Consider the following 13,455-nt stretch of genomic DNA (forward strand, 5'->3'; position numbering starts at 1 on the left):
CGGCCTCCCAAAGTGCTGGGATTACAGGCTTGAGCCACCGCGCCCGGCCCTCTCTCCTCTCTCTTTAACCATGGTTAGACCTCTTCTTGCTTCACATCTGTTAGAGATTGAGCAGAGGCAGGAAGAAAGACTGAAAACCCAGAAAAGTCAGCTGAATTTTTAGCAATACCCTCAAAAGATTTTGAGTGGAATGAAGGTTTTAACTATTCATATTACCTATGTCCTATTCTTTGTATAATTGAAAATTTGTCAGTTTCTTCTTATAAATACATTTTTATTAAAATATGTTTTCATTTAACCAGTCTTCACCTATATCACATAGTTATCCCAGTGGCCCCAAACTTAACCTAATGGATGATTAAAGGGTGACTGATTCTAAAATTATGATCTTAGAGCCAATTAATTTGTTTACAAAGAAAAAGAAAAATAATTATAAAACCGGGAAATTACTTGGAGTAACCACAAACCAGATACAAAGTAACATTAGCTTCTTCTGACAAACTATTGCTTTACTTTTAAAATTGCTTTACTTAATTCGTATATATAGACCAAATGAACAATGAAAAGTTACTTATTTTGGTTTTTGATTAGTTCAGTGCCTTGGCTTTTTACAGTTTTTAACTTTAACCTAGTTTACTCTCTGAAATTCAATCCTAGCAACTCATTTGTACTCCAATTTGGGGACTACTTGCATAAAAGAAGTCTCTAGAAAGCATATATAGCATTGACTGTCAAATTAATGATATTCTATTCTCATTTGTAATCCTTTGCTTTACAACCTTATGACCTTGGAAAAAGTCACTCCTTTGTTTAGATCTGTTTTCCATCTATACATTTATAAATATTCTACTCTTTACTGCTCTAAATGAGACTATAAACATTTTTTCAAACATCTTAAAAACTTGAATATATTGTGTGAGATGGTTCTTTTACTTAATGTTTGACTTAGGAAGGCAGAATTGCTGTTGTATTATTGATTCCTAGAAAAGCTGATTACTAATTGGCCTTGTACAAGAGTGTGTCTCTGTTTAATAAGCTTATCTAATAGTTTAGTGTAACCTTAATAAAGTTTACTAAAGTTTTATGTTATTTAAGACTGTGGAGGTATGCATGTTTCATATTTTCCTAACAGTTAACCAGTATTACTTTCCAACTTTTTAAATGCTCAATGCTATTTTAAGAAAGATATATTTAGACATATTACTGAACATATAAATATATTTATGATTACTCATGACTTTTAATTAATACTTTTTAATCTTAGGTTCTTATTTCTAAAATAAGCTTTCTTAGAAGATAATTAAACAATGTGTTTTTTATTTTAGGGGTGAGGAAAAGGCAATTTATACTATGCTTTTTCTGAATTTAAGTTCTGGATCACAGAGCAATTCTGTGGTAGGAGACGACATCGTGTAAAAATATGCTGGAGGGGTTAGGCGCAGTGGCTCACGCCTGTAATCCCAGCACTCTGGGAGCCTGAGGCGGGAGGATTGCCTGAGCTCAGTAGTTCGAGATCAGTCTGCGCAACACGGTGGAACCCTGTCTCTACTAAAATACAAAAAATTAGCCGGGCATGGAGGTGTGCGCCTGTAATCCCAGCTACTTGGAAGGCTAAGCCAGGAGAATTGCTGGAACCCAGGAGGCGGAGGTGGAGGTTGCAGTGAGATAAGTTCGCACCACTGCACTCCAGCTTAGGTGACAGGTGACAGAGCGAGACTCTGTCTCCAAAAAAAACAAAATATATATATATATATATATATGTATGTATATGTATGTGTATATATATATGCTGGAGGAATTGATTGGGATTTATAATTGGTATGATTTTCCTCATATTACATATTCACAGTTGACGGCTGGGCGCGGTGGCTCACACCTATAATCCTAGCACCTGGGGAGGCCAAGGCAGGTGGATTGCTTGAGCCTAGGAGTTCAAGACCAGCCTAGGCAACATAGTAAAACCCCATACCTATAAAAAATACAGAAGTTAGGTGGACATGGTAGCATGTGCCTGTAGTCCCAGCTGCTAGAGAGGCTGAGGTGGGAGGATCGCTTCAGCCCTGGAGGCAGAGGTTGCAGTGAGCCAAGATTGTGCCACTGCACTGCAGCCTGGGCAACAGAGTGAGACCCTGTCTCAAAAAAAAAAAAGAAAATTCACAGTTGACAAAACATAGTTCTCCTAATGTTGAAGCACTTGTTTATGTTATAATTAAATAGTAAAAGTTTGTTTGTTTGTTTGTTTTGAGACAGAGTCTCACTCTGTCGCCAGACTGGAGTGCCTTGACGCCTTGACGTCTTGGCGCCTTGGCTCACTGCACCCTCCGCCTCCTGGGTTCAAGCAATTTTCCTACCTCAGCCTCCCTAGTAGCTGGGACTGCAGGCACACACCACCATGCTCAGCTAATTTTGGTATTTTTGATAGAGACAGGATTTCATCATGTTGGCCAGGATGGTCTCCATCTCTTGATATCAGGATCCACCCGCCTCGGCTTCCCAAAAGTATCTACTTTTAAAAGACTTTTACTGAATGATATTTCTTCCTGGTAAGATTGGGATAAATGAACTAAAATTAATTGACATCTTGAAAACTGAAATCAGTGTTCAGGAAGTAAATATTTGGATTATTGGAAAAATACTGTTAAAACATAATGGTAGATGTTTAGCATAACAAATGAGAGTGACTGTTTTGCTTAGACGGAATGAAATACCATGAAAGTCTGACAGAAGTTAAGATGTACTTAGCTATCAGAGTTCTTGGTGATACCCATAGGTAAAGAACAGTGGCTTTGCTAAATTATTAACCAGGCAACTATAGCCAAAATTATAGGACAGGTAAGTTCAGATGGGTCTATAGAATTCTAGAGAGCAATGTTTAGCAAAATAAAAACAAGCAAAACACTGAAACGCAGGTGTAACTCGGCACTGGGGATTGAGTGGCGCGCTGGGAAATGCAGCCTTCTCCAGGGAAAGGTGGGAGTGGTCCTGGTGGAGCAGAAGCAGCAAGGCTAACTCCATGGCTCCGGCAATGAGGCAGTGCACCCTCCTACCTCCTTCACCATGAATCACAGCCAAATTATAATTGTCAGAGAGATGGTTGATCATTTTGATATAGGCAAGAGAGTACGCTGGACTAGGTGCTATTCCCAGTTTGTCGCTTAGCTTTTCAATGACTTTGTACTCAACTTCTGTGAACCTCAGTTTTTTCATAATATGAAAATGGACAAAATATGGACAGCATTAATTGCTCTCTTTAGCTCTCATGATTGCTGCAAGAATTGTATGAAGTAATGTATGCAAGACCTTTGTAAACTGCCTCATACTGTAAAGTAGAAGGATTCTGATCCCTAAAATATAGCCACTGACTCAGGAGTAGATGAGAAGGAGGTAAGACAAAGCTTTCAAGATATTTAACCTTATGAAACTTTGTTGTTGTGGTTAGTATTTCTTTAATGTATCATTTAAAACCATTCCCCAGCCCATTAGCATCGCGCTAATTATACACAAAGATTACCCCTACATTCAGAACTCACCAGCAGGGCTGGACTTCAAGAATATAGGGATACATGGGGCCTGCTCTCAGAAAGTTTGTGGTCTTGTAAGGGAGCAACTAGTAAAGAGTGTAGCTTCACAGAAGTCAGCCCAAGGTGCAGTGGGAGCACAGATAAAGAGGAGGGACAGAGGGCTCCTGATTTTCCAGAAGTAACGCAGTGGCCTGTTTACAGAAGCACTTGAGGCAATAATAGGAAAAGCTGTCTAATGGTGAAAAACACACACTCTAGCCATAGACTTCTTGACTTTGAGTTCTGGCTTTTCTGCTTGCTTCTTGTGTGACCTTGGAGATCTCCTTAGCCTCTCTGGGCCTTGGTTTATTCATCTACAAAATGAGCATAACAGTAGAACCTGTTTCATAGTTGTGAGAGCTGTACACTCAAAATAGGTTATGTTTTATTTGACTTTTATATTCTCCATTGTAGAATCTAAACTAGTGTTTATAATTAAAATTCTTGGATATCTAGAGGTGGAATCTGGACACAGCATTGTTTTGTACTTGTAATTAAAACACTCGGTATTTATGTTGTATGATAACTTGTTTACAGAAAATTACTTAGGTTATATACGTTGTTAAATATACTTATTTGTCATTTTACCTTTTAACGATAGAGCTAGGATTGCAGAAATAAACATTAGATAACCACCAAACCAGAATTGATTAATACTACAGTACTTGTGAAGTTAATAGGAAGTAGTTGAAGATAGTGCGTCATGCTTTGCAGTTTTTATATACTTTCATACAAGTACTCTCTTAGTCCTTTGATGATTCTTTGGATAAGGCAAACAGTTGACAGGTATTAAAAAAAACTCCTCTAAGCTTCCATTTTCTCTGCGGTGAAATTGACATCTGTCACTGGAGTAGGGTCACAGGACTAATGTTTAAGACAGCTGGTACCAGGACTCCCTTTCTCTGATTGCTAATCCCATGCTCTTCTATAGATCGTAACCCAACTCTCATTATGGTCAAAGCTGTCATCCCCAGTCACCAGAGAAAACACCATTGTGGAGAATAATTTTCCAAATAAACCTTTTTTTTTTTTTGAGATGGAGTTTCACTCTTGTTGTCCAGGCTGGAGTACAGTGGCATGATCTCGGCTCACTGCAACCTCCGCCTCTGGGGTTCAAGCGATTCACCTGCCTCAGCCTCCCAAGTAGCTGGGATTACAGGCGCCTGCCACCACGCTTGGCTAATTTTTTGTATTTTTAGTAGAGACGGGGTTTCGCCATTTTGGACAAGCTGGTCTCAAATTCCTGACCTCAGGCGATCCTCCCACCTCAGCCTCCCAGAGTGCTGGGATTACAGGCGTGAGCCACTGCACCCAGCCCCAAATAAACCTTTTTATTTAATTTGCTTTTTAAAATTGTAAATGATTGTGCAGTAATTTGTTTCTGTATCTCTTTAACGCAGATGGCATTCTTGGGCGCTGCCTAATTTTTTTCCTTGCACTTAGTGTGGACAATGAGAATCTCTTCATTCCCAAACCCAGGGCACTCACTGACTGTGACTGCATCATGGTACCCTGTTCCCTCAGGGGGGTTGAGGTTCAGGTACCCGTTGGGTTACCTTTACAGTCTGTTAGCTTCACAGACAGAGTAGAGGCTCCTGTATCCTCAGCAGCTGCTACATTGAATGAAGCTTTTCACTCCTTCCCTGCTGACTCCTCGAGTCTCCGAATAATTCTGTCACAATCGCAAGTTCTTTTCTCAAGTATCTGGTGTGCTTTTCTTTTGCCACTTCTGATTTTTGTTTTATATTGGTACATTGTTATTTGTTAGGCAATTCCATTACTAGTGAACATTTTGATGAATTCCACTTTTGTATTCATATAGATCATCTTTCAATAGAGCAATTCAGCAGTAAAGAAAAATGGGAAAATGCCAGAAATTATCATATCAGAAGGGACAGATCACCCACATGAAAATTTAGCCCAGTTTGCTGTTTAGCCCAGTTTGCTGTTCACATTACTCCCTCAATTCTGTGTCAATTCTGTTCTTTGCTGCCTGCCTCCTAAAGAGACTAATTTGGCCACTCCATTTTATGTCTGTAATTCTTTCTTTTCTTAGTCACTTCCCTTTCCATTTTGTTTTTAGCTTTTCACTGTCTGATTCTGTTTTTGTTCTCTGTGATTTTTCTTCTTCTCCTCTGACCCATATATTATTTTAGCAAACATTTGTTGAGTACCTGTTATGTGCTAGGTCCCAGTGATGCAAAGGTGAATGAGAAAACCAGATAAGAAAATGAATGTAGCATGCTGCAGAAAATCATAGGTAGGCACAGGTACTGTGGAAGCCAAGTAGGGGAAAGGACAGACTCTGCCTGAGAAACTTAGGGAAGTCTTCACAGAGAAGGTACCGTTTGGGCATGTTCACTCCTGGAAAATTGGTAGGGAATTCTCAGACCAAGGAGCAGTGTGAACCCATTGACATGTTTGGGAGAAATGAAAAGTGGTATAAAAAGAAAATTGTGACCTAGAAATTCAGGGGAGGCAGGTGTGAAGCATGACTGAAGAGATGGCCTGTGGCCAGTGATAGAGGATCTGGGATGGCCCACACTGAGGAGGCAGGACTTTATTCTGGAAGTAATGAAGAATCACTGAAGGGTTTCAGCAGAACCATATCTGATCTGTGTGAGCTGCTGACTGGCTGCCAGGTGGAGTTAGCATTGAAGGGAGGAAAGATGGGAAGAATGGTACTCAATCAAGAAGCTTTTGCACTAACCTGGAGAGAGATGGGGAGGACTAAACTAGGGCGGAGTATAGGAAAAAGGGGAAAAAGTTAATGTTTTAAAGAAAGAATTGGTAGGCCTTGGTAAGAAGAGAAGGGATTATCAAGATTGGCCCTGGGCTTCTAGTGCAGCAACTATGTCACGGGTAAAGCCAGGAACTAAAGTCAGGACTCCAGGAAAGGTGCAGAGTCAGTGGGCAAGATACTGGTTTCGTTTTGCAGGTGATTTCGGTATCTATGGGATATCCAGGTAGAGGAGGCTGTTGGAAATATGACAATAGCCAGAGCTGAAGATGTGATGACTTTAGGATTTTGATGATGGTTTTAATTTTAGTTAGGAATCTATAGGAAACAAAACATGTATAGGAAACAAAGTAGGTATAGGGAATAAATACAAGAAAGAATGATGAGGACATATTGGAGAATGCTAGCATTAAAGGATGGCTGACATTTTACTGTAGTGAATAGAGCACTGAACCAGCAAACACTTAAGGATCAGGTAGAGGAAGAAGGGCTACCAAAGAGACTTAGATGAAAAAAATTAGCCATTCAAGAGAGAAGAGCACCAATGAATCAGATTTAGGTGGCACGGAGGGATGGGGAAGCTGCAGGGTTGGCTGCTGTCCGTAGAGTGTGGTGAAGTGGCCTCTGGAGTTCAAAGTTCAGAGTTCACTAAGGTCAGTGAAAAATTATGTATGTGGAATCTCCTCTGCTTTCTGAAAGTCCTGTTGCTTCTCGATTTTTACATGAAAGAACTGGTGTTTGTAGATACTAATCAAAACATACTCTTTTACCTGATTGGAAAACTGACTGAACTGAGTATGATTTGTTTATCTTTCATTAGTCTTGGCTGCTTTTGTTTGCAACTCAAAAGGCTTTCTTTTTCTCACCTTGAAAGAGCAGATCTTGTTCTGGTTCTAGCCAGTGTAGAACATATTAGAAAGTTCCTAACCAGAAGTTCTACTCTACGTGGATTTGGTTAGACTAAGTCCTTTAAATCCAAACATCTGTTAATATATACAGTTCACATATTGTGTACACTTAACCAACATGACTTCAACTGTAAATGTACTCTTCATGGTAACACTGACTCCCCAAAAAGATTATGAATCTGATATTTAAAGAAGCGTGTGTGTGTATGTGTGTACGTACACATATATATGGAATAAACCCTAACATAAGCAAGCCACTTGACATAATACTCAAAGAACTAGCAATCCGTTTTAATGCTGGACAAGGTAAGCTGTTGTAGACCTGTTGTTTAGAACCATAGTCAAGATGGCTTCTTAAGTCTTTACAAGGGCTTTTAAGGATGCAGATATATATATATATAATTTTTTTTTGAGACACAGTCCTGCTGTGTCACCTAGGCTGGAGTACAGTGGTGTGATATCGGCTTACTGCAACCTCCGCCTCCTGGGTTCAAGCAATTCTCCTGCCTCAGGCTCCCAAGTAGCTGGGACTACAGGTGCCCCGCCAGCACGTCCAGCTAATTTTTTTTGTACTTTTAGTAGAGACAGGTTTCACTATGTTGGCCAGGCTGGTCTTGAACTCCTGACCTTGTGATCCTCCCGCCTCGGCCTCCCAAAGTGTTGGGATTACAAGCATGAGCCACCATGCCCAGCCAAGGATTTTTTTTTTTACTATAAACTCTTCCCGCCTCACAAGTAGGCTTTAGATCATAGTACTCCTAGAAGGTGCAACTCCTTAAGTAGATCTGCATAAATGAAATCAACCTTCCTCCCTTGTCATTTTTTGGAGGGAACATTAAGACCACATTTGGTAAAAAGGACCACAAGGCCAGCTCAGAGCGAAGAGAACAGTGGACAGTTGGAAACCTTTTGGTAACCTGCGTTCTGGAAGAGAGTTTACCTCCTGCAGAGTAAAAGTAGAAGTGGGAAGGTGTAGATGAAGTAAGGAGTGCTGAGGGTCATTGAGGGGATGGGCTGTCAGGGAAGTGTAATGCACTGAGAAGAGGTGGGGTCGAGCATCTAGAGCCTTCACTTCTCACCTCAAGCTTCCAGTTGTAGTGAGTGGAAAGTATATAAATAATTTCCTTTGACCTTGTTTTCCTCATCTGAGATGAGATGACTATGGAGTAATTTGCTTTAGAGGAACAGAGGAAAAACATGGGTGAATGGAAAGATCCAAGGAAGGGGAAGTTTTTCTGATCTGGTTGAGGTTGCACTTTGCGTAACTATTGTGAGTGTCATGTTGGTAAGTCTTCATGCAGGAAAATGGCATTATTTAGACATTTGTGCAGGATTTCTGAGGCTGAACTAAGAAGGGAGCTGGGGCACTGGTATCCATGTAGTTCACCCAGGGTGGTTCTTGGACTAAAGTGGTGCCCGTTGTGTGACTTGGCTCCCTTTTGACTCTATATATTGCTCTGTTTTATATATTCTTGACAGCTACTGATTTTCCCTCCATCTCTGTCAGTCCGAGTACTGTATCACCCGTAAGAACCAAGACTGAGCTCTTGAAAAATACTTTCTTGACTATTCTAGCCCTTAGTAATGATTCCCTTAGATATTCCTGTGGCATTTTCAGTTTATACCACACAGAAGAATACTTTTCTCAAAAATACTTGCTGATCGTTGTGTGTAGTTGTTCGGTTCTAGACATAGAATTATAGATAACATTTATTTTGGTCCCTTTGTTTTATATGTGTATTACCTATGGCCCCAGCTAGCATGGAAGTTCCTTGATAAATACTGTTCTTTTTGTTTTCTGTCATTTTCTTTTCTGTAGAGCTTTCATTGTTGAGGTTCCTCAGTGCTGAACTAACAAGAGGGTACTTCCTTGAACATAATGAGGCCAAGTATACAGAAAGAAGAGAAAGAGTATACACTTGTTTGCGAATACCAAGAGAATTGGAAAAGGTACTATTTTTTCTTCATTACCAGACATCATGTTGAAAGTTATGTCAAAGTATTTCATTATGAAAAAAAAAATGGTGAACAGCTAGAGTTGAGTTTTTTAAATAATTGAAATAATGTTATTGGGGGAGTAAAAAATTCCTTATAGAAAGAAGCTTTAAAGTTACATTTTTCCATGTAAGACCCAATGATATTAATAGATCTATCAAAATCTGAACTTTTCTGCCTATCATTGTGTGCTACATCAAAATAACTTTTGTAAGGAATTAATCTCTACTTCTGTACCCTTTTAGTTTCCTTCAGTTCTGTTTTGCTAGAAACAGGTTTTTTTTCCCCATTCAGCTTAATAAATTATTTAATTTCAGCCTTTTTAAAGGTTTCAGTTTCTCAGAAAGCCCACATGTTTATAAACTTACAGGACAGTCTCTTCAAAGAAAAAGATGGTTTGTTTTCTCTTTGTCACAGGAAGCATCACATTACAGGGTGAGTGTAGTAACAGCAGCACTACATCTTCATGTGTCTTATTCCTTGTCTGTGCCTTATCCTATCAAGACCAGTAAAATAGGATGGGAAAGCAGCCCCTTATCCCCTAGGTGATGCTAGAGTTGGTGAGTCTAAGCAATTCCAAAATTGCTTACTAAAAGAAAAGAAATAATTAAGCTTCAGCTATATTGAAACATGTTTTCATACTTCTATGGTAACATAAATCTTGTAATAGTCCAGTCATCTTCTTGGAATCATACTTTCTGTTGGAGTGGCTATCAGAAGAGTTTGGTTGGCTCGATTTATTGGTACATTGTAATAACAAGAGGTACTACAGGCAATGAGGAGTAAGGACCCAGCTGGTTTGGCTGATGTTCTATTTCTGACAGTCTATCAGTTTAATAGAAGAAAAAGAGCCAAATGTAGAGTGACAATTTCAGAAATGTTGCTTTACATAGGTTCTTGGTGAAGCATCACTTGCTGAAGTTTTAGGGAGTTCTGTATTAGGATGGGATTTAGAGAGCTGGTGAGCAAGCAAAGATTAGAGAACAAATATGGCAGTGGTTTGATTGGCTTTAGCGAGGATCATTAAATATGCTTAACTATTACTGTATTCCTACATTTCTAGAGGACTAGGGTTCCGTGGAGGAGCCTGAGGGACTGATAGATAAGGAGCGAGGAGGAGTGGGCAGGGCTATCCGCAGCACTCCTCTCCAGCGCAGCAACAGCTCTGTCTTATATATTGGGATTTAACGAAGATTCTGTTTGGAGAAAGGAGTGGGGTAGGCGTATGTTTCTTTTACTTGGAAAAAAATACAAGATTAAACCAGTTCTTGTGTCTTAAAAGACTGTTAGCTTGCTTTTCGGATTTCTTCCAGCAATAAGCCATGAGATGGAAGTGTGAGGACACAGTGCAGGGGAAGTGGGACAGCCTGCCAAGGCCTGTATTTGGACAGGACGGTGCCAGCCACTGTCAGCTTTTGCCCACCTGGCCTCAGCCCTGTACGGGGGAATTTGTTGCCTGTCTGAGTAATTATGAACTCCCATTTTTCTCTGGGGAGTTCTCTGAACTCCCATAAATCTCTGCAGAGGGATTTAAATCTGCAACTCCCACCAAACTTGATGAGCACAACCAGGGGACTGCTTCAAAGTGGGTTGGTGTCTGTCTGACCCCTTTTATTACCCCTCCTGTGGCAAAACTAATGAGCAGTGGCAGCATCCACTCCTGATTCTGTTACCTCAGCAGAGACAGGCTCGTTTCACGCTTCCTTCTTTCCTTCTCTTAAGGCAACTGAAATAACAAGCAATGTTTTGGGGTAGATTTCTCACAGAAACTTATAAGCATTTCACGTTTGTAATTATGAGTATAAATTGTCTTCTGGAGAAAATAGCCTTATACTTATGTCTTAAGTATAAACCAGTGATTTTAAATTGTGGTCCACTGTAGAACCACTAATGAATCAAGTAATCAGTGTAAGTTGCCATCAGAATTTTTTTTTTTTTTAAGAAAATAGAAGAATTATCAGAGAACATTGCCTATGCTAAGAGTAAGTATCGTTTCATGAAACTTTGGTTCCATTTGTATGAATGTAAATGTATAATGTCAGAAAAGTTGCATTAACACTGCTAATACACAACTGTCATAATTTCCTAATGATTTTTGTTTTCCCTGAAAGAAGCTTTAGGCCTGTTTGGGAAAATTTGATGTAGACTCTTAGAACAGTACTTAAGAAGCTTTGTAGCCTAAATGTACAAAAGAACGTCATGGTTTTCTGTTTGGAGCATTTTTTCTTAACTTCTAAAACCAAGCGGGATGTAAAGGAAAGCAAATTTAGGTTTCAGTTTGATTCCAGGCTTAAATATCTCTCATAACCACATGAATTCACTCTGATATCTTTAAGGCCTTTATTTTTTATAAGTAGGATTTCACTTGAAGTTTTTATTATGAGTTGAGAGCCTATCTAGACATGCAAGATAACCTAAATTACTTTTTATTGGCTTTTTTTGTTTACATTGTCTATTCTAATATATACCTTACTCATTTTTTTCTTGTTTTCGATGAATGCTATGATATTTTCACCTAACCTTTTCAGGAAGAGAAAGTTGAAAATTAAAGAGCACTTTGCTTCTACAAAGGTTGTAAACACCATAACACATGTAATTAATTTTTGTATTTTAAGATAAAGAGAAAAGTCAACTTAATATCTCTTGTCAAACCTGTTTACTAATGTAAAAAAAAATCCTCCAATTTTTGTATTATATTGTCATTGGATAAATACCTTATACTTGACATTTAGTAAAAATGAATTACTTATATATTTTAAATAGTATCTCCAATTGTTAGCACATGATTTTCACTCTTAAGCTTCTTATTTTAATGTAGGGGTAAGTAATTTTGGAGTGCTTTATTAGCTTTGGGAGACATCTCTTCCACCATAAATGTCCTCCCCTGACCCCACAACCCCTTGGGTTCTATATACCAGATCTTCTGCTATTTATGTAGTCCACTTTGGGAACTTTATTATTCTTTTTTATACAACCAAGGAGATTAAACTATACTTTCTGTGCATTCTAAGTTGAGAGGCAAGATAGCGAAGTGTTTAAGGGGATCATCTCTAAAGCTGGACTGCCTAACTCTGAATCTTGGCTTCACAATTGATTAGCTGTGAGTCCTTGAGCAGCAATTCACTTTCTGTGCCCAAGTTGTCTCATCTATATCTATCTATCTATCTATCTATCTATCTGTGTATATATATATATATATATTTTTTTTTGAGACGGAGTCTCGCTCTGTCGCCCAGGCTGGAGTGCAGTGGCCGGATCTCAGCTCACTGCAAGCTCCGCCTCCCGGGTTCACGCTATTCTCCTGCCTCAGCCTCCCGAGTAGCTGGGACTACAGGTGCCCGCCACCTCGCCCAGCTAATTTTTTGTATTTTTTAGTAGAGACAGGGTTTCATCATGTTAGCCAGGATGGTCTCGATCTCCTGACCTCGTGATCCGCCCGTCTCAGCCTCCCAAAGTGCTGGGATTACAGGCTTGAGCCACCGCGCCCGGCCTCATCTATATATTAATTATATGGTAAGCGTGTAAAGTTTTTCACAACCTTCACATCAGCCACTCAGGGGAATGCACTACTCTGCTAGAGTGAGAGGAATTTAAAGGTTTCTTGTTCCCGATTACATTTCTGGTGGGTGTAATATTTTTCTTTGCAGTAGGGATAGCTTTTGTCTTTGGGATGTGCTCAGCAGGAGGTGATTGGGAGAGGTGTGGTTTTTAGGATTTCCCTGGGTCCCAGTTTTATCTCACATTATACTTTTAATATCCCTGCTTTGCTTGCCACTAAACTTGACTTTGCTAACCCTGCAAGGGGCATGATTTTCTGACTCTTGGCCCTCTTGGGTTGCTGACCATAGGCAGAAAAAAATATCTAGGGAAAGCTGTCTTTTTTCCTCTTTCCTTTTACCCAGGCTGTCTGGGAGTAAAGCTGATCTCTTTCATGAAGGACATAACCAATGGCCATGAGAGATGATAACACACCTTACCATTTTCTGCCAAGCCCTATAGAGTCTGGCCTCAGTAGGCACATGCATGAAACCTACAATTATAACAGAAATAGGGTGCTTTAACCAGAGGCTTGGTGAAATTGGGGGCAGGGAGCATCAGTTTCCTAAAGAGGAAATTCATGGTGAGTGATTTCTCACTGTCCCACACCCCACCTTGACTTAGACACTTACATCCCACCACTTGTATCTGTTTCTGTATGAATAATAAATAATGTTTGTTATGTAAGAATTAGGTGCTAGGTACTGTCCTAGGC

General features: G+C 39.6%; 1 protein-coding gene across 3 annotated transcripts in view; it reads left to right on the forward strand.

The window, feature by feature from the left end:
• TAPT1 (transmembrane anterior posterior transformation 1) overlaps nt 1-13,455 on the forward strand; it is a 75,918-nt gene that overhangs the window by 7,922 nt on the left and 54,541 nt on the right. For all 3 annotated transcript variants that reach the window (XM_017875338.1, XM_017875340.1, XM_017875337.1), the window contains exon 2: nt 9,028-9,158. The gene's annotated coding sequence lies outside the window, so the exon portion shown is untranslated. The remainder of the gene's footprint in view (nt 1-9,027; nt 9,159-13,455) is intronic.

This window comes from Rhinopithecus bieti, unplaced genomic scaffold, assembly GCF_001698545.2.
Source record: "Rhinopithecus bieti isolate Rb0 unplaced genomic scaffold, ASM169854v2 scaffold_9237, whole genome shotgun sequence".
In the NCBI taxonomy this organism is placed as follows: domain Eukaryota; kingdom Metazoa; phylum Chordata; class Mammalia; order Primates; family Cercopithecidae; genus Rhinopithecus; species Rhinopithecus bieti.